General features: G+C 44.8%; 2 long non-coding RNA genes across 2 annotated transcripts in view; one reads left to right on the forward strand and one right to left on the reverse strand.

Annotated features, from left to right (window-relative positions):
* LOC126911405 (uncharacterized) overlaps window positions 1-5,336 on the forward strand; it is a 46,889-nt gene extending 41,553 nt beyond the window's left edge. Inside the window, exon 2 of the long non-coding RNA XR_007705958.1 lies at window positions 3,431-5,336. This is a non-coding gene — a long non-coding RNA (uncharacterized LOC126911405). The remainder of the gene's footprint in view (window positions 1-3,430) is intronic.
* Window positions 5,337-13,637: 8,301 nt separating this feature from the next.
* The window catches only part of LOC126911410 (uncharacterized), a 181,805-nt gene continuing 174,198 nt past the window's right edge, over window positions 13,638-21,244 (reverse strand). The window contains exon 3 of the long non-coding RNA XR_007705963.1: window positions 13,638-13,831. This is a non-coding gene — a long non-coding RNA (uncharacterized LOC126911410). The remainder of the gene's footprint in view (window positions 13,832-21,244) is intronic.

Consider the following 21,244-nt stretch of genomic DNA (forward strand, 5'->3'; position numbering starts at 1 on the left):
GATTCTTGACCCTGTACAAATCCTATTCCTTGTCCCTTATGTGCCTTCTCCCCTACCGGCTACTGGCTGGATGGGCCAGAGTTTTTTTTTTTTTTTTTTTTTTTTTTTTTTGCGGTAGGGGTGGCGCGTTAAACCGCCGTCAGCGTCTGCAGTGCTACCCTCCATCCGTCGTCGCTCCTCCACCTCCATCGCGTGTCGTCTGCGGTGCCACCGATGCGCGAAGATGCGTAGCCGCCCGAAGTTGTCCCGTCCGGACACCAGGTCCCCGTAGTACACTGGTCCCTCCTCCTTTCGAGTGATCCCGTCTAGCATCCACTTGCGTTCCTCTTCGTATAATGGGCACCTCCACAAGACGTGGTCCATGTCTTCGTCCTCTTCCCCGCAGTAGCACTCCGCGCGTTCACACAGCCGCATATCGCTAAGCCTCTTCCGGAAACAGCCATGCCCAGTCAGAATCTGCGAAACTTGATAGTCCGGCTCCACCCAGGTGGCCCTGAGTCGAGCCGCCACGTCCGGGAAGAAACGATACGTCTCACGCCCCCGAGATTCCGCGTCCCAGCGGGACTGCCACTCTGAAACCGCCACCTCCCAGGACCCCTTCCTGCCGGACCGGAGGACGTCCCGCGGCGCCGCCCGTAATTCGTCGACCCTACCAGCACGGGCCACCTCGAGGTCGGCCGGCAGCACGCCGGCAAGTACCGGCAGCGCCGCCGTACTTGTGGAGCGGTAGGCCTTGGTCAGAAGGACCAGGGCCGGCCGCTGCGCCCTCAGCAGTGCCCCCCCCACGACGTGAACCGACACGCGCCGCCACCAACATCCTGCCGCGTAGGTGATCGTGGCGGTGAAGATGCCCTTATACAGAACCTTAAGGGCTCTGTATTTTAATCCCCAGGATGTGGCGGAGACGCGCGCCATCTTCCCAAATCCGCTGGCTGCTCTTTCGCCAATGGATCTGGCGTGTTCCCCAAACGAAAGCCCCGAATCAAGCACCACACCCAGAACCTTGGCGGATCGCACGCTCGCGACCGGCGCATCACCGAGCCTGACTGTTGGCGGGCGTCTGGCCAGCCCCCCCTTGACTGTCATAGAATATGACTTCGCAGGGGAGAAGGCCAGCCGGTTCCGCACTCCCCAGTCCCTGACGAGTCCCAAGGCGCACGAGGCCGAGGCCTCAATGCCGGCTCTAGAGTCCGACTCGATGAGCACCGTGACGTCGTCCGCATACGCCACCAGTCTGACCCCGTCCGGGTATGGGAGCCGGAACAGGTCATCCATCAGGAGATTCCACAACGCCGGACCAAGTACTGACCCCTGCGGGCAGCCCATCGTGGATGTCTTCCATTCCACTCTGCCGCCGACGAAGAGCCCCACCCGCCGGTTGCTGAAGTAGGACATCAGCATCCTATATATGTTGGGCGGGCAGCCCCGGTCCCTCGCCTTCAGCAGTATCATGGGCCACCACGCATTATCGAAGGCGCCGGAGATGTCCAGGAAGATGGCCTGTACATACTTCCGTCCACTGTCCCGAGCAACCGACAAAATCTCGTTCAACGCGGATAACGTTGACCGGCCCCTTGTGAACCCGTGCTGGCATGGCGACGTACCTTCCTGAATGGTCGGGGCGCACCAGAGCATGACCCGCTCCAGGATCTTCCCCAGGACCGGCAGCAGGGTGATCGGCCGGTACGCTTTGGGATCGGTCAGGGGGCGGCCGTTGCCCTTGGGGACAGTGACCAACCTGCCGTCCTTCCACGCATCCGGGAAGACCCCCTCCACCACGCACTTACCCATTAAGGCGGTCAGCTCCGAGCCCGCAGCCCTCCAGACGTGTCCCACCATGCGCGCCGTGATACCATCAATTCCCGGAGCCGTGTTAGGGAGTTCCTTAACTATATTCCACACATCCCGACTCGACGGAGGAGGCGCATCTCGCCCAAGGGGGACGCAAGGAGCCGCGGCACGGACCAGCCCGTGGCACTCGGAGTCCCCAGCGACGGAGTCGTCGGGGAACAGAGCGCCGAGCAGACCCCGCATCGCGGCACCCGCGCCCCCGGCAAATCCCTCAGCGAGTTCCACGCAGTTAACCACGTTGGGAGGGGGGCGCAGCCTACCGGACACCGCCCGGTAAGCCAGGCCCCACGGGTCGCCGTTACCAGCTTCCGCAACCTCGCGAAAGTAATCGAGCTGCGCCTTCTCCATCGCTTTCCTGTATCTACTGCGCCTTTCATTAAATTCCCTTTTGGCCATCCCTTCCAATGCCCCTGACCGCTTTCGCTCAGCCTGCCACACTTTCCTCGCCCTGTTACAACTCTTCCTCAGAGCGTCCAGGGCGGGGGACCACCATTCGTAACCTCTCGTCTTTTTTGCCTTGCCAGTCGTACCTAGGTCCTCGTATGCCGTGGACCCGACTATGTTCGTAAACCTTTCGCAGATCTCTGAGGCGGGCCGTGCCCACCTCAGACTACCCATACGTACCTGGACACTCGATCGGAATCGCTTCCAGTCCACCCCGCGTTCCCGGAACCGGACGGGCGCCACAGCGCCCCCGCCGCCCGCCGACGTCGCCTCCCCCCGAGGTGAGCCCCCGACCACCCGGCGATGAGTCAGCTCACCCGCCGTTGTGGTTCCGGCAGTAGGGGTGGTACCCCGTGCGCAACACAGCCGGAAGGTGATGAGGCGATGGTCGCTGCTGCTGACGTCCTCGTGCACCGTCCACTCCGTCACGATGACTCCCCTGGTGGAGAAGGTCACGTCTATGTTGGACTCCCCGTTGGCCGTGCAGAAGGTGGACGGCTGGCCTGGCCGGTTATGAACCACCAGACCACGGCCCAGCAGGAAGCCCTCCGCCTCTTCGCGTCGTCGAGCCTCTTCCCGGCCCCTCCCCACCAGTTGGCGCGGCTCGCAGTGCCAGAGCGGCGAGTGGGCGTTGGTGTCAGCAGACACCAGCACACGATGCCCCCGTAGACTGTCCAGTACTCTGGTGAGGTGCTCCAGATGGGTCGAAATGTTGTCAGAGTACTGGAAGTAGGCGCTGACTAGGTATATGCTGCTGTTGCGGTCGTTGTTCCAGACTATGTTGCACACGAGGCAGTGGCTGTTCGAGAGGTGGTGCAGCACCGCGCAGGTCGCGTCCATTCGCGCCAGGAAGATGCCCGCCTTGGGCGAGCGGCCTTCGGGCAGGATCAGCTGGCCATGCGACGCGACGGACGGCCGGGATGTGGTGTAGGGCTCCTGCACCAGCACCACATCCAGCCTCAGGGCCCCGGAGATAGCCGGGAGCTCCGCGGTAGCCACACTTGACCCCTGCAGGTTGAGCTGACCCATCCTAATGGAGGTGCTTCTAGCCATAATTGATGGCCGTCACCTGCCGCTGCTCCGCGTGCGCTCGAGCCGGGCAGTCACGGGATAGAAGGTCGAGGGCACGAGTCAGTAGATAGGGACATTCCCACCACCTTCCCATGGTCCTTCCTGCCTCACGGCGTACGGACCCTAATCTGGGGAGGAGCGCACGGTACTTGCGTTGGCTCTTTCCCATGCGCCCTTCTTGACTCCCTACATATTCTTTTTTTTTTTTTTTTTTTTTTTATGTCCTAGGCCTCACTCTCCCCATCAGGGGCCGGGCCTCCTATCTACTCTGACCTCCCTCAATAGGGTTAGGCGAAACACACGGTACTTCGCGTTCGGCGTCACACTTGTTGGTCGTCTACACTGCGTCGAATAGTATGCCAGTTGTGTGCGAATGTTCGCAGCGCGTCGAAGTTTTCCCTGCTGCCAACTAGCGTCTGGTGATACACTGGACCCGTCTCCGCCACACGAATTGCATCCAACATCCGAGATCGTTCCTCTGCGTACAGGCTGCATTCCCAGAGTGCGTGATCACGGCTTTCCTCTTCCTCCCCACAGGGGCACACTGGTGATCCACAGAGCTTCATTTTGTGTAACCGTTTTCTGAAACAGCCGTGTCCGGTGAGTATCTGAGACACAAAATGGTCTGGTTGTATCCACTCTGATTCCAGCCTTACAGCAACGTCTGGGAAGAAGCTGTACAGCTCGCGTCCATCTTCACTGGCCTGCCACCGCTCCTGCCAGAGGGCAACCGTTTCGCGGCGAATGTTAGACTTCAGGGCGCGCAGCTCTTTCTGGACCAGCTGTGGACCCTCCTCCGCAATTCGTCCCGCACGACAGATTTCAAGATCTGCAGGGAGAACTCCCGCTAGCACAGGTAACGCTGCGGTGCTGCAAGATCTGTACGCCTTCGTTAGTAAAATTAGTGCCGGCCTCTGTGTACGTAGTAACGTTCTTTTGACCACGAAGTTGGAGGATCGTCGATACCATACGGCCGCAGCATACGTTAAAGTGGCCACATAGGTCCCTGAGTACAGGACCCTAAGGGCATGGTACTTCACCCCCCATCTGGTCGCGGACACCCGCGACATTTTGCCGAAGCAATTGGAGGATTTTTCTCCTATAATACTCGCATGCGGCACGTAGGATCTTGCATCGTCCAGAGTGACACCGAGCAGTCTTGCCTGGGACACACTCGCAACCGGGGCGCCGGATAGTCTAATGGTCGGCGCGCGTTTAAACTTACCTTTATATGTCAGAGTGAGACTTTTCCCAGGGGAGAATCCGAGACGGTTCCTAGCTCCCCACTCAGTGATTCGCTCCAACATGGTAGCGGCATTCCGTTCAATCTCGGCGCGCGACGACGCCTCGATTGCGATGGTCACATCGTCGGCGTACGCGATCAAGTGCACTCCTTCGGGTCGAGGCAGCAACAAGAGGTCATTGAGGAGGAGGTTCCACAGAGTTGGGCCCAGAACCGATCCCTGTGGACACCCCATGGTGTTTGTTTTCCAAGTAGTTTGGTTACCAGCAACAAAGCAAACGCGACGATTAGTGAAATAGCTGACCAATATCCTATACAGATTCGGTGGTGCCCCACCCTGCTTGACTTTAAGTAGGATCATTGGCCACCAGGCATTATCAAAAGCACCAGAGATGTCCAGAAAGATCAGTTGAACATACGCGGCCCTGGATTGCTCGACTACCCTATTTAACGCGCTTAAGGCTGTTACCGTCGACCTACCTTTAGTAAAACCGTGCTGTGAGTCCGAGATATTACATGATAAACATGGTGCACAAGCAACAATAATGCGCTCTAGTATTTTACCCAGAATGGGCAACAAAGTAATTGGCCTATACGCTTTCGGGTCGCTAAGAGGTTTTCCGTTGCCCTTTGGCAGCACGATGAGCCTGCCAGCTTTCCAGTGGTCAGGGAACACACCATCCGTGATGCACTTCGTGTACATAAGGGTCATTTCGTCCGCGGTACATTTCCAGGCCCACTTGATGATAACCGACGTCAGTCCGTCCATGCCCGGTGCAGTCTTCGGTACGCAGCGCCGGCTGACACACGTCAGACCCCGGCGCAGCCGTCAATGTCAGCCGCCACAAAGTGACAGCTGTCAACTGTCACCCAGTGACAGCCGCCAAGCCGACTGACGCCAAACGTCAAACGTCACCCGTCAACCGCACGCTGTCACACGTGGTTCTTTAAATTCGAGGTTATAAAGTAATTAATATGCAAAAACTCAATATAAATTAATTAACTTAGCAATTAGATCAATGAAAAATAATAAAATTAATAGGCCAGTACAGTCACAGGACAGGCCCTCAGTGAGCCTCAGCGGCGCGGCGGCCGACACGTGCTTCTAACCTCAAAAGTGAGGTTATAGCAACGTGCCACCACTGAAATTCGCCTTTTCAGAACACCGAGGACCTACAAATACCTTATTGTCGACACCGCACCGACTTTCAGCCGCACAGGCACCGGCGACGCGACACAATGCGCCCAAAAGACACCTCCGCAAGCCCACCACGTGCTCGCCACCACGTTGTAGGGGAAAACTCCCGAAAGTTACACCAATTTCGGCACTTTTTTCATAAAACCACTTCACACACCACACTGTGAACCTGTTCGTGAATTAAAATTTGGGAAAACTCAGCAATTTCCACGATTATAATTTTTTACGCGAGAGCGCACACAAACGCGTCCGTCCGCTAGCGCAGTCGAACGCGAAGTAGATAGGGACAGTGGGAATCTCGTTAATCCATTCATGCGCGTCACTAATTAGATGACGAGGCATTTGGCTACCTTAAGAGAGTCATAGTTACTCCCGCCGTTTACCCGCGCTTGCTTGAATTTCTTCACGTTGACATTCAGAGCACTGGGCAGAAATCACATTTCGTCAACACCCGCGAGGGCCATCGCAATGCTTTGTTTTAATTAGACAGTCGGATTCCCCTTGTCCGTGCCAGTTCTGAGCTGACCGCTGAACGGCGGTCGTACAGAACCGCGCCGATCGCGCACGAGACGAAACCGACACGGCCTTACGGCTAGGAAGATCCGCGGAAGGCCGGAACGCGGGTCCGGATTCCGCCCTGACGCTCCGAGAGACGCCAGAGCATCGACCAGGCCCGGCACCGGCCGCATCCGCTTCCCGTACAAACCCGACACGCCCCGGTCCTCAGAGCCAATCCTTATTCCGAAGTTACGGATCCAATTTGCCGACTTCCCTTACCTACATTATTCTATCGACTAGAGGCTCTTCACCTTGGAGACCTGCTGCGGATATGGGTACGAACCGGCGCGACATCTCCACGTACATCCCTCACCTGAATTTTCAAGGTCCGCAGAGAGTATCCGGACACCGCCGCAAATGCGGTGCTCTTCGCGTTCCGAACCATATCTCCCTTCTATAGGATTCCATGGAACTCGAACGCTGCTGCGCGGTGCTGTGCGGGTGAAAAATTTCGATGCAGGCAGGGGCGCAGACTATTATCAAACGTTCCAGTATCTTACCAAGAATTGACAATAATGTAACCGGTCTATACGCTTTACGGCCGGGCAGTCACGGGACGCAGTCCGGTGAGTCTCCGCTCCTCTCCTTCCGAAGCGCTTGCACGTGGCGCACACGCGTGTTTGCGCCTTGCAGTCTCGTGGCCATCTTCTCCACAGCTGCCGCAGGTCTGCGTCTTTGCCCTGCAGTATTTCGCCGGGTGCCCGTATTGTTGGCACTTATTGCAGCAGGTGACGTCCAGGTGGTCGGTAACTTCCACCACATCCCAGCCGATGAATACTTTTCCCCTCGTGACCAGGGCCTTCAGTAATCCGGCTGTGCAGGAGCATACCCACTTGGTCCGTCCGTGGTGTCGGTCCCTTTGACCACCACCCGCAGCGCCCCGCTGATCTTCTCTTTGTCCACTGCTCGTCCTCTCGAAGATTTTGCTCCTTCAAATCTGCAATGACTTCTTCGAGCGTGGCGCCCTTGTCGATGCCGGTGAGGGCGATTAGCGGCTGGCGCGCCGCAGGCTCCGTTGCGCGCAGCGTGTCCGGCACGTCCGACGTTGTCTGCACAACCACTCCTGCGTTCCCCACTTTCCTTATGCCAGCGATCTGAATACAGAAAGAAAGAAAGAAAAATCATTTATTCGGCACCGGGCACGATGCACCAAAACAAAACACAAAATAGAAAAAAAAATGGTAAAATTAATTAATACATTTAAAAAACACAAAAAAGTGCACTATTTAAATTATATAAAAAAAAACATACAAACACACAACAGGTAAAAAAAAAACAAGGTGGCAACGTGCCCAAGCCAAAAGGGTTGCCACCTCAGTATGAGCTGGGCACCGAAAGTACCCAGCACTGATTTTTAGTTGGCACCCTTTGCAGTGACCCACGGACGGAGACAACGCACAAAACAAAACACAAAAGTAATATAGTAAAATAAACCTATAGACGATACCCAGTTTCGCCGGCTGTACCGCCGTACGCAGCGCCCTTCTTGTATCCTCCGCTGTTTTCAGTTTCTCCTCCTGGTCCTCGGCCGGGAATATTGCTACTGCTGGGCCAGGAGGGCGCATAATTGGTACAGGGGCGTTGTCGCGCCCTAGTCTTAGTGCGTTCGCGAACGAACGCACAGGGCCCTCCGCTGGCGGCATGTTTCTTGGCGCCTCCTGACCTAGGTTCTCCCGCCCCTTTTCGCGGACCACAGCAAGCGCTAGCTCTCTTTCCGCCGACGCCAGTCGCGGCAGCAGGTGCGTGACGACCGCGCCCAGTCACTCGGGTTGAGCCCCAATCGCCGCGATCTCGTCCTTGTTTAATTTACTGGTTTTTCCCCTCACCGCCTCCATAATTCCCTTTGTGCTGGCCGTCGCGAGTCCGGCCAGCTGCTCCACCGGCGCCGACGTCACCGGGTCCGCTGGTCCCACCCACTTCTCTGTGGGCGCTCCTTCTTCCGCCTCTCTCTCAGAGCTCGGTGGCGATCTCGCCGCCCGCAGTTGTATCCCTCCCATTGGAGGGACTTCTCTTCGCCCCACTCTGACGGCCGCAATCCTGCGGCGCACCGCCTCCTGCACCTCTTCGTGGGACTATAAACCCCGCGTCCCCGCCGCTGTTCCTGCCGCTGCTGCTGCTGTGGCCCGCCCTTCCGCGTAGTCTACGGTGCCCAGTAGGGTGCTGAACCCCTGTGGTGGGGTGCGCGCGAGCGCCGATCTTGGCGTAAATCCCACCTCCTGTAGTTCCAATAGAGCCTGAAGCTCCGCCGACCTGTCCGCAATCTCCCTGGCCATCGTATCCTGCGCCAGTTGTTGCGCCTCCTCCTCCGAGAGGCCTCGCTCAGACATTGTGTTCGTGTATTACCACTACTTTAACACGACAAAAATAAAAAAAAACAACAAAATAAAAGAGAGAGAAATAAAATAAAGTAACTTAAACTAGGAGCTTAAACTATGTCTTAAAAACTAAGGGGTCAAACTAATCTTAAAAACTAAGAGGTCAAACTAGTTTCGACAGCTGTCCCAGTTGACAGCTGTCTGGTGTCAATGTCACTAACGTCACTTCACTGTGTCTCTATCACCAAACTGAACCCAGCTGTCAAGCTTGACAGCTGTGCGCCGTCTCCCTCCGCCGGCAATATGGCCGCCGCGTCTTATGGCGCGTCGCCCAGGCCAGAGCAGGAGGGACCGAGATTCGCACTGTCACAACCACGTGTCTCTATCACTATCTCACTTATAATTCAATATGGCCGCGGCTCCTTACGACGACTCGCACGTGCGAGACAAGGAGGCACCGATAAATTCCGACCGGATCAATTCAAAATAAATTAAATTAAAACAACACTCTCGGAGCGACACACGCAACACGTCCGACTGCTAGCGCGGTCGGCGGTGAAGTAGATAGGGACAGTGGGAATCTCGTTAATCCATTCATTCCCATGGCCCTACCGACATTTATTATGAGCCGAAGCGTCAGGAGACGCCACGGATAACCCGCCCCTGTAGTTTTGCTTCTTCGGGAACGAGCTATCACCGCGGCGATTCTTGACCCTGTACAAATCCTGTCCTTGTCCCTTCGTGTGCCTTCTTCCCTACCGGCTACTGGTTGGATGGCCAGAGTTTTTTTTTTTTTTTGGCGCGGTAGGGGTGGCGCGAAACCCGATTGGGTGTTAGTTGACTCCACCGCCTTCAACGTCTGCACTGCTACACTCCATCCTCCGCTCCTCCACCTCCATCGCGTGTCGTCTGCGGTGCCACCGGTGCGCGAAGATACGCAACCGCCCGAAGTTTTCCCGTTCGGACACCAGGTCCCCGTAGTACACTGGTCCCTATTCGTTTCAATTTATTGATCCCGTCTAGCATAGCGTATTAACAACGCGCTAATCTCGCTTGACTCCTACCAATCTCTTTTTACCTACTTTTTTTTACTAACCATCTTGTGGCGTTCTATCCGCCTAAAACGGCACTTCGCAATTTCGCGTCATCCACTGTCGTTGCGTACAAATGCTTTCGGATTGTCCGGTTCCACCCAGACCAACGTCAATAGATGGCTCTGTCACACACACACGCACACATCCGGAAAAAGAAACAGAGTTCCCGCCGGCCGCCGATAAAGTTCTGTCGCTACTGCCATTGAGACACCACGTCCGCCCCAACCCCCAAAGTTTCAAGAAAGAAATAAAAACCGGTTATCACACTGTGATATTGTGATACAAAAAATATACATACAAGAAAATATTTATACAAAAGTTGCCACAAAAGGAGCCACCTCCACATTATCTGGCGGCAAACTCCCAAGAACAGGATGTACCACTGCCACTGTGCTAGCCGAGCTGATAGGCGTTTGTGAGCAAAACCAGGACCAGTTGCAGGTTATATTGACCATAATAGTGTGATGAGCATCGCCACCATACGACAGCAGCTTAGGTTAATGTATCCATATTGTTAATTATGTCGTAACATAGGTACACAACTCGAAGGGCATGTCAGCTTATGCCTCAGGTCGATGCTGATACTCTCGACACCTTCCCAAAGCAGGTCACGGTTTTCAGGCCGGCAAAACTTGCATGCGGTACGTAGGAGCTAGCCTCATCAATTACTAAAGGTGACAATCTGGCCTAATCAATAGCATCTATTTACTTACTGTTGCCTTATATGTGTAAATTCAAAATAGAGACATCCCTGCTTCTACACTCGAAATAGTAAAATCTTTAATCGTTACTGAATATTGGTAGTTAAGTTCAGCGGTCGATCTATACGCCTTTGGGTCGGAACGCAGACAGCAGTTTCTCTTTGGCAAAACAACCATTTTAGTGGATGGACCTTATATACGACACGCGCTATTGTAAACAGTATAATTATACTTTTCGCTAAGTTTTCACGCGTACTCGACAAATTCACGACAGCTATGAAACTGTTTAAATCTAGTGCATTCAGTAATTACCAAACCCTGTGTGCTCTAGTGACGATCGGCTGGGGGGAACGGAAACACGTCACAAACGCAATCTGGCCGCATAGTGGACATTTAGGACGGCGAGGCATTTAGCTATTCTAGCACTTTCATTATATACTGACGTTACTAATCATCATGGAAAGTTCTGATAGCCTAAGTCAAGTAATCTTCCCTATGCCCACTGCTCGTGGAAAATATTTCCCGGAAAGGATCATTAATGTTTTTTTTATTTAATGGATAATCGAGATCAAGTTGATTAATATGAAACGTGAACTATTATTATGTTCAGTGACCCTTCCAGTTTGTTTGCCACTTTCTAGAGCTGGTATACTGGCGAAGACTACTTAAATCCTATGTCCCCTAGATTGAACAGAAGAGGTCCTCTATCTCGATCAGTCTAGAGGTTCACGGCTTACCTTGCTCCACGTTATTCCAATACTCGCCTATTTTGTTATCACAGTGCGATGCAGGTTTGACGAGGAACTGTGAGGTATCGCTTCCTTTTCCCTGAGGATTCCAGTCCAACACTTGCTTGGGAACATGATTGGGACCCCTTCGGAGCGCAGTTCCTCTTTGCTAGTGAAGACAGCCTCTGTTAAATTAAAATTAAAAATTCTTTGTTATTCTAGTTTTCCATTGTAAGGCAACACTTAATCATGAAATAGACTAAACGAGAAATGTCAACTAAAGTAGGTGTACTTGTGTTTGTATGCGATGGCCACGTCAATCAATTTTATTTTAAAACGTAAAAAAAATTATAATGATATGATAACAATTTACATAATTACTTAGACAGAAGGTCCCTTGAGTAGGGACTAAATAAAATAACTAACTTGGATTACATGGATCTCACAACTTTTTAAGTTAGAAATTATAGAGGTGCGAGACTAAGGCTTTTTTGCAGGGTTTTGGTGGAATTTTGCTGCTTTATGTAGATTATTTTTTTTAAACATTAAAATGTAACTGCATCAATAATTTTGTAATCCCATACATTTCTAGATAAAATCAACTGCATCAATAACTTTGTAAACTCATATAAATGTACGGGATTACAAAGTTATTGATGCACTTGATTTATCTAGAAAACTAGAACGAATTTAGAAAATATTTGATTTTCCCTTTATGTAGATCTATACATATAATAAAATCGTAGAAAAGTGCTGTCTGTACATTGAAAATAAAAATAAAAAAAATAGCAGGGGTTATTGTTATGTCGATGTCGAACCCAAAAATGTAATTAACTTTTTTTTTGTCTGTTTGTCTGTTTGTCTGTTTGTCTGTTTGTCTGTTTGTCTGTTTGTCTGTTTGTCTGTTCGTCTGTGCGCGCTAATCTCAGAAACGGCTGATCCGAGTTGGATGCGGTTTTCACGAATATATTGTGGGATGCTTAAATTTACATTTAGTGTTTGTTTCATGTCAATCGGTTCATAAATAAAAAAGTTATGTCAAATTAAAGAATCACGTCGAACATTCTATGCTTATACCATTAATCTCCGCAACTATTTGACGGATTTGGTTGAAATTTGGTACAGATATAGTTTAGAACCTTAGAAAGGACATAGGATAGTTTTTATTTCAAAAAATAAAAATAAACGTTAAATTTCGTTACATTCATTTGGTTGGGTATCGGCCGAGCGCTTCGGTACTGTTGTGGAAATAGTGTACTACGAGTATAAGTCGTATGATTATTTGTCTGCAGTGGTCCTGCTGTTTCGTGTATTCTAAGTTGGTTTCGTTGTATTTGTCTATTAAAAAGTTTATTTGTTGAGTTTTCCTGGTTTTCTGGTTAAATTATTAAACGTAGGTTTAGTTTGATATCGATTATTAGTAGTTACTGTAGTTAGTTTGTTTAATAAAATTGTAACTCTATAATTTATAAATTAATTAGATTTAAGTCGTCTCTTTTAAATTATTTAGTTTAAGCTTGGTTATTATAGCATTGAGGATAGGTTGTAATATAATTTCTTTTTTAATTGTTATAAATTCGTAATTCGTAGCTTTCTTTAATTCTTTAGTTTTAAGTTAGTTTTCATCTTAAGTTCGGAAAGATTATAATATTTCTTTAGTTTAAGTCCGTTTTTAAACAATTTTTTAATGCCCTAAGTGAGTATACATCTATTAAATTCAAACGCAGAGCTCATTATGTTGATTTTTGAGGAGTTCCCTAGAATATCTTCCACATCTCATTTTTGAAGAGATCCCGCGAAATCGGGAACTATGTGGTTAAAACCAAAAATTTGCCGGAAGTCACTATTCCACGCGAACGAAGTCGCGGGCTATAATAAATCTGTAGAAGGGTCAATTCTGCTCATTAAAAATATAGAAAAAATAAATAGTAGGGTGTTACTGGATCGATACCAAACCCAAATATGTGATTATAATTTTTTTGTCTGTCTGTCTATATATGTTCAGGCATCACGTGAAAACTAACGGTTTGATTTCGATGAAACTTGGTATAATTATGTCTTATTATCCTGGACATAAAATAGGTTACTTTTTATCCTGGAAAAATACGTAGAAAAAATTATTTTTTATTTTTCAATTTTATTCTGCTCAACAGCAGTAGCTCAATAGAGGGATCTCCTTAATTATTATGGGCCTCGCCGTATTTGGGTCCAATAGATATTTATAAGATGTCATTGTCAGAGTTACTCAAAATGGAGAAATAAAACTTCCACGCGAAGACCGACATCCGCGCGGACGGAGTCGCGGGCAGAAGCTAGTACTAAATATATTCTAAACTAGCTTTTGCCCGCGACTTCGTTCGCGTGGAATAGTGACTTCCGGCAAATTTTTGGTTTTAACCACAGAGTTCCCGATCTCGCGGGATCTCAAATCTCAAAAATGAGATGTGGAAGATATTCCAGGGAACTCTTCAAAAATCAACATAATGAGCTCTGCGTTTGAATTTAATAGATGTATACTCACTTAGGGCATTGAAAAAATAGTTTAAAAACGGACTTAAACTAACTTAAAACTAAAGAAAGCTACGAATTACGAATTTATAACAATTAAAAAAGTAACTATATTACAACCTATCCTCTATGCTATAATAACCAAGCTTAAACTAAATAATTTAAAAGAAACGACTTAAATCTAATCTAATTAAAAAAAATTAGACTTACAATTTTATTAAACACACTAACTACAGTAACTACTAATAATCGATATCAAACTAAACCTACGTTAAATAGTTTAACCAAAAAACCAGGAAAACCCAACAAATAAACTTATTAATTGACAAATACAACGAAACCAATTTAGAATATACGAAACAGCAGGACCACTACAGACAAATAATCATACGACTGATAATACACTTTTTCTACGATAGTACCGAAGCGCTCGGCCGATACCCAACCAAATGAATGTAACGAAACCATAGCGCGATCTATTTCGATCCCAACGCCATCTATCGAGGATAAAGACAACTTGGATTATTTATTTATACTCCGTTCGGGCATTTTCTTTGTACTAAAAGTTTAATTATATTGATATTATTTTTTTCATACCTTTTTACTATTTATTTACTTTTTTTCGATGAATTAAAACAATAACATGAACCGAAGTCGTGTAACGATCGACATAGAATTATCTATACTCCGTTAGAGCATTTTCTTTGTACTAAATGTTTTATTATATTGATATTATTTTTTTCATACCTTTTTACTATTTATTTACTTTTTTTCGATGAATTAAAACAATAACATGAACCGAAGTCGTGTAACGATCGACATAGAATTATTTATAAATAATTTATTTCTTATTTTTATTTTTTGATTTTTGAAATAAAAATATATCTATGTCCTTTCTAAGGTTCTAAACTATATCTGTACCAAATTTCAACCAAATCCGTCAAATAGTTGCGGAGATTAATGGTATAAGCATAGAATGTTCGACGTGATTCTTTAATTTGACATAACTTTTTTATTTATGAACCGATTGACATGAAACAAACACTAAATGTAAATTTAAGCATCCCACAATATATTCGTGAAAACCGCATCCAACTCGGATCAGCCGTTTCTGAGATTAGCGCGCACAGACGAACAGACAAACAGACAAACAGACAAACAGACAAACAGACAAACAGACAAACAGACAAAAAAAAAGTTAATTACATTTTTGGGTTCGACATCGACATAACAATAACCCCTGCTATTTTTTTTATTTTTATTTTCAATGTACAGACAGCACTTTTCTACGATTTTATTATATGTATAGATTGGAAGCTTCTATGTCTGTTAGAAGTGCCTTATACTTTTGATGATCGATCAGTCAGTGACAAAATTTCACTGATTACAAGTTATAATTCTTAAACTAATGGTTCGAATTTAATGAAAATTTAAATATGCCATGTTTGTACAATGTCTACATAGTATTTGAAAATTCATGTTTCTTGATTTATCCACAACGAAGTTATAGGCGGTCGAAATTGACCTGAACGGTTTCGAGAAAAAGTTGGTAACGACCGTGCCGATTATTTTGCTGGACTTGGCGGGGCCACTGCCGTGCCCCCAGATATTACTATTAACTGCTAAACATTATTCAATGAGCTATGCCTTTGCATTAATTATGGTTAACCTAATAGCTTTAAAGAATATAAATGTTCTATTTATTTTGAAAGAATTTTCTGACTACTTCCAAATGTTGAGGAGAGGAGTGAATAGCTTTATTTAAAACCGCCTCGTATGTCAAACTGGGAAACTGCTTTTTTGGACCTTCTGTTTTCTATGAAAGAGAGGACTTAGTTCCATTCGACGAACTGTTTCCCAAAAGACTTCCACAAGTCAAGTGGCGGCAGCTGTTAATGGACCAGCCATTAAAACACTCGACGTTACACGCGAGCGCTAGTTCGACCAATCAAAACTGCGCCGCATATTATTGTGAAAAGTTACGTAAAGCCATTTACTGACAAGTTGCAGAACGTTTTAAGTACAATATATATTACATACTTTACTATCATTTAATATTTTTGTAAAATTTACTTTATAATTGCTAAAAAAAAACATATGCTGTAGATTTCAATAGAAACTTATAAGGAGAATTGGTTGGAACTAGATATCATTATTAGTTTTGAAGAAATAATACATTTTCAAAAAACGCATATACTTATAAGTTTGTCGTTCATACAAACACTAAGTAAAACCAAGTTATTTTATATCTTTTATATTATGTCATATGTTTACTGCTACGGAACCCTTCATGGGCGACCCTGACTCGCACTTGGCCGGTTTTTAACCATTTGGCTACGGAACCCTAAAAAACATAATGCAGCACTATTATAAGTTTTAGTTTTTGGTCTAAACGGTTGATCAATCACGTCAAAACGAGCATAGGGCGTCCTCTAGTTTAATAAATACATCAAATCTGAATGGTCATCACGGGGAAATTGACATTCATTCCAAAAACTTTAATACGTGATTAAAATCTATATATTAATACGTGATGCAAAAACTTTGGACCGCTTTTTACGAAAATTGCGCTGACGTAGGAGCATAAAATTTGGTACACTTATAGTTTATGTGTAGGAGAAGTTCAGGACGCTAATATTTTTCAAAAATAATGCTTATAAAGTACATTAAATCAATAAATAAAACATTACACACACATGCATGCATAGTATCTGATCGTATTTGTCAAAACGTCAAAACTGACAGACATTGCGATGATATTCTCACGTCTTATATGAATAGAGTTTTATAAAAGAGTTTGTTTGAGTTTGAGTTAAATAAAAATTATCCTTGAACGTATGTTAAGTGGTATTGTAAATTAAATCGTATATGGTCGAATTTCGACCACTAGGCGACCACTAGTAAATATAATTGCAGGAAAAAAAATTAAATCTGAGACTCATATCTAGTTGAAAATGGTACAAAAATGTGTTGTATGGTAACGATTACTGTTATTGAAATGATGTACGTACATAGGAAGTTCACAATGACTCGTCTCATAGTTTAAAGAGTAATTACGTCATTGCAAAACGCTTCCCTTTATCACAAGCACGTCTTTCAGATAATGGATATGATCCTGTGCCGCCTGTACAGGGCGGAACACTACGATTAAATCACTGGCGACGTGGCACGGCCTCTCTCGTGCCGGAAGGAAGGAACCCGCTAAATTAGTGCCGCAGAAGTGATCCCACTCCCCATCCAAGAACAGTATTGTTTGTCCCTATTACACAGCACTTTGAACTTTACTCGAAAGACCGACTGAAGATCGGATACTATTTCACCGACTTCAAAAAAAGGAGGTTCTCAGTTTGATCGGTTTGTATGCATGTATGTTTGTGCGCGATCATCTCGCGTTTGGCCTAACCGGTTTTAATGCGGTTTTCAGCATAGTAGTTTTTTTTTTGGGGGGGACATTAAATGTCTTCTTCCGCCTTGGTTGAGGCGAGAGGGAGTGTGAGCCTAACACTTACACACTCAAATCGACTTCGTTCCTACCTTGATTTTCGAGCCGGAGTTCCAGTAAAAATAGTTATTTAATAATACTAGAATATCTTAGGATACAGAAACCTAAAAAGCTCAACTCCATTATGGTAGAAAAACTTTAATTAAATTTTAATTATGGTAATAAAAATAATTTCAAATCAAAATTAAGTTCTTTGATGACGTAATAAACATGAACCGGACTACTGGCCTTCTCATATTGCGTACAAATGTCGTAGTAGCAATGTCGAGCAACACAGATGACTGTAATGAGTTTGATGGCTGTGCACCGTCACCGTTAAATGATTCGGAACGAGCTCAAAGTGACGCAGACGAACGTCAAATTTATTTCCGACTATTAGGGAATGTCTTTGAAAGCGGCTCTAATGGGTAGCCTATTATTTTATTTTCCGTTCGCGAAATCACTTTAATTCACTACAAAGAAATCTGTGCAGGAGCGTGTAATTGTACGATAAGTATAGAAACAGGGTATAATAATGGACCAAATGCAACAGAACACAGTATGATGTAAGCAATTATTGAGCCACGCTGATATCAATAAGGGCTCAATCATTTCGATACGATATCCAAATGGCAATAACGTGAGCTTCTTCATATGTAAGAATATACCACAGAAAAGATGCAGATATATTTATTAGAAGAAAAATATTGAAGTACCGCAAGATAAGGCATTTTCTGAAACGCCTTAACTAGGTTCAGAATTGAAAACCGTACAAGTGCGAGTGGTTCCGTAGCAGCAAGTAGATGACATAATATAAAAGTTATAAAATAACTTGGTTTTGCATGGAGTTTGTATGAACGACAAAGTTATATTTGCGGTTTTTAGGGTTCCGTAGCCAAATGGCAAAAAACGGAACCCTTATAGATTCGTCATGTCTGTCTGTCCGTCCGTATGTCACAGCCATTTATTTCCGAAACTGTTGGGCCTACATAGTTGAAACTTTGTATGATGATGTATTTCGGTAACCGCTATTCGAATTTTGAATAAAATTTTATAAATTTAAAAATTAAAGGGGGGCACTCCATTCATGGAACTGATAAAATTTTTTTTTTTTTCTGCTAACATATACGTGATGGGTGTCTATGGATAGGTCTTTAAAAAAGACATTAAGGTTCCTAAAACCACTTTTCGTCAAAATCAATCGTTTGAAAGTTAGACGCTTCCAAAGTGGAAAACCGGCCAAGTGCGAGTCGGACTCGCCCATGAAGGGTTCCGTAACAGCAAGTAGATGACATATTATAAAAGTTACAAAATAACTTGGTTTTACATAGTGTTTGTATGAACGACAAAGTTATATTTGCGGTTTTTGAAAATGTTTTATTTCTTAAAAACTAATAATGATATCTCGTTCAAACCAATTTTCGTTGTTAGTTTCCATTAAAATCTACAGCATATATTTTTTTCAGTTTTCTCACTCTCTTATTTTAAAAGTTTTTATTCTTTTTTATTTTTCTTAAATCTTCTTATTATTAAAAAAATCTTTTTTTTAAACTAACTTATTATTAAATAAATCTTTTTATTTAAAGATTTTTTTTTCTATCAGTTCCATGTATGGAATAATTTTTTATTCAAAATTCGAATAGCGGTTAAAGGAATACATCAACCTACAAAGTTTCAACTATGTAGGCCCAACAGTTTCGTAAATAAATGGCTGTGACATACGGACGGACAGAAAGACAGACATGACGAATCTATAAGGGTTTTTTGCCATTTGGCTACGGAACACTATGTAAAACCAAGTTATAATAACTTTTATATTATTTCATCTACTTGTTGCTACGGAACCCTTCATGGGCGAGTCCGACTCGCACTTAGCCGGTTTTAAACGTTTTATTTAAACTAGTGGTCGCCTAGTGGTTGAAATTCAACCATATACGATTTAATTTACAATACCACTTAACGTACGTTCAAGGATAATTTTTATTTAACTCAAACTCAAACAAACTCTTTTATAAAACTCTATTCATATGAGACGTCAATATCATCGCAATGTCTATCGATTTTGACGTTTTGTCAAATACGATCAGATACTATGCATGTGTGTGTAATGTTTTATTTATTGATTTAATGTACTTTAAAAGCATTATTTTTGAAAAATATTAGCGTTCTTCACTTCTCCTACACATAAACTATAAGTGTACCAAATTTTATGCTCCTACGTCCGCGCAATTTTCGTAAATAGCGGTCCAAAGTTTTTGCATCACGTATTAATATATAGATTGACCTATTTGTATAATTCTTGGATTGTTTGTTTGTTTAAAAATTTGCTAAATATAGTAATTAATATTTCACCCCCTTCCTGACGTGCGATCGATCTGATATTTGGTACACACTCTAAATCTTGATCTTAAATATAAGCCCATTAGAACAGTTTAACATAAAACACATATGCATTACTTCTTACGTCTATCCCTTGGGTACGGAATTATATTATAAGTATTAATATTCTTAAATTATTTCTGGAAAGTCATCTTTGGACTGGTGTAGTTACATGCTCATAAAACACACATTAGATTCCTAATGGCTAATTATTTGAAAGGAAAGTTTGCCTGAAACCGCCAAAAATAATTATGGTCAAACAATTTTGACGTTTAAAACTTTTTAGAAGTGCGTATTATTATCACACCAATTACAAATAGTACTAAATAGTAATATTAATTTGTAAGTAAATTAATTAACAAACTTATTATTGAAAGCTAAATTAACATAGTACAACCTCTCTTCAGTAAATAGCACCTTTTAAAAATAATTGCCATTACGTATTAAAAAGCAATTATATTTTGTTTGTAGCATACAGTAAACCTTCTCCACAATTTTTTTCGCATTGCATAAGTACGCGTCCTCAATATCGCAATGACTTCGATTCAGCAAAAGCGATTGAGTCGTGTGTCGTTGTCGCCATTCTTCAGACCTATTGAAGGCAAATGGGAAACCACTCAGGGGAAACATTCAAGCATAAGTCTCCAAGGCGTAGATTTAAACAATGAGCGGTATAAAACGTCCATTAATGTTGCATTAGGCGCACAATGAGCGGCTAGAACGCGTCGAGTTGAAACCGCACTCGATACCAAGCAATTATGGACGATTTTAAACGCGATACGAAACAATCATTTGTACGGCAATAGCGACTGTAGTACTGACAGATTTACTTACGTAGAATTCTCTAAGACTAAGCTGTAGTTCAATGAGGTACTGAATGTTAAGAAGTCGGCGCCCCAAGTCCTAAACAAAACTATTTATGAAAACTTGGGCAGGTATATTTAGATTGGTAAGTAATATTTTGTTATGGGCTTGTGGCACCAAATTCTTAACTTTTAGTGGGTTTTAAGGGTACTACGTAGGTACTGAGTACAATGAATAGTTTTTTTGGATTTCAGTGTTAGGTGGATAGTATTTGGTTTTTGAAGTCGGGTTTTTTCAGTGACGTCCATATTTCTTTTACCAATTTGCTTTTATAGACGCGGGAAGGTAATAATGTGAACCAATAATTATATTATAATTCTGCATAAATCTAGACACACGGCAGTGTGTCCGCCAAGTTCGAGCAAAAAAACCGACACACCGGCCGTGGGTTATATTACACGAACCATTTCGGGCCAAGTTCGACCCACCTATAACTCAAAATCTATTTTATTTACGCATATGAAATTTCTAGTATCTGTCGAGATCTACTTACTTATCTAAAATACAAAATTTCAATAATGTACCTATTGTAGGTCTTGAGATATTGACGTCAGAAAATCGCTATTTTTACTATACACTCACTGACTGACTCACTCACTCATCAAAATCCTAGACCACTTCCAATGGTCGTATTGACTTGAAATTTGGCATGGAGGTAGGTCTTTAGGTCAAAGCAAAGGAAAAAATCTGAAAATGGCCAAGTGTGAGTCGGTTTTAAAAATAATGAAGGTCTAAATTCATGCCCTTAAGGAACTAAAACAAAAAATTTATCTATATCTTCCAATGGTCGTACCGACCTAAAATTCGTT

This window comes from Spodoptera frugiperda, chromosome 14, assembly GCF_023101765.2.
Source record: "Spodoptera frugiperda isolate SF20-4 chromosome 14, AGI-APGP_CSIRO_Sfru_2.0, whole genome shotgun sequence".
In the NCBI taxonomy this organism is placed as follows: domain Eukaryota; kingdom Metazoa; phylum Arthropoda; class Insecta; order Lepidoptera; family Noctuidae; genus Spodoptera; species Spodoptera frugiperda.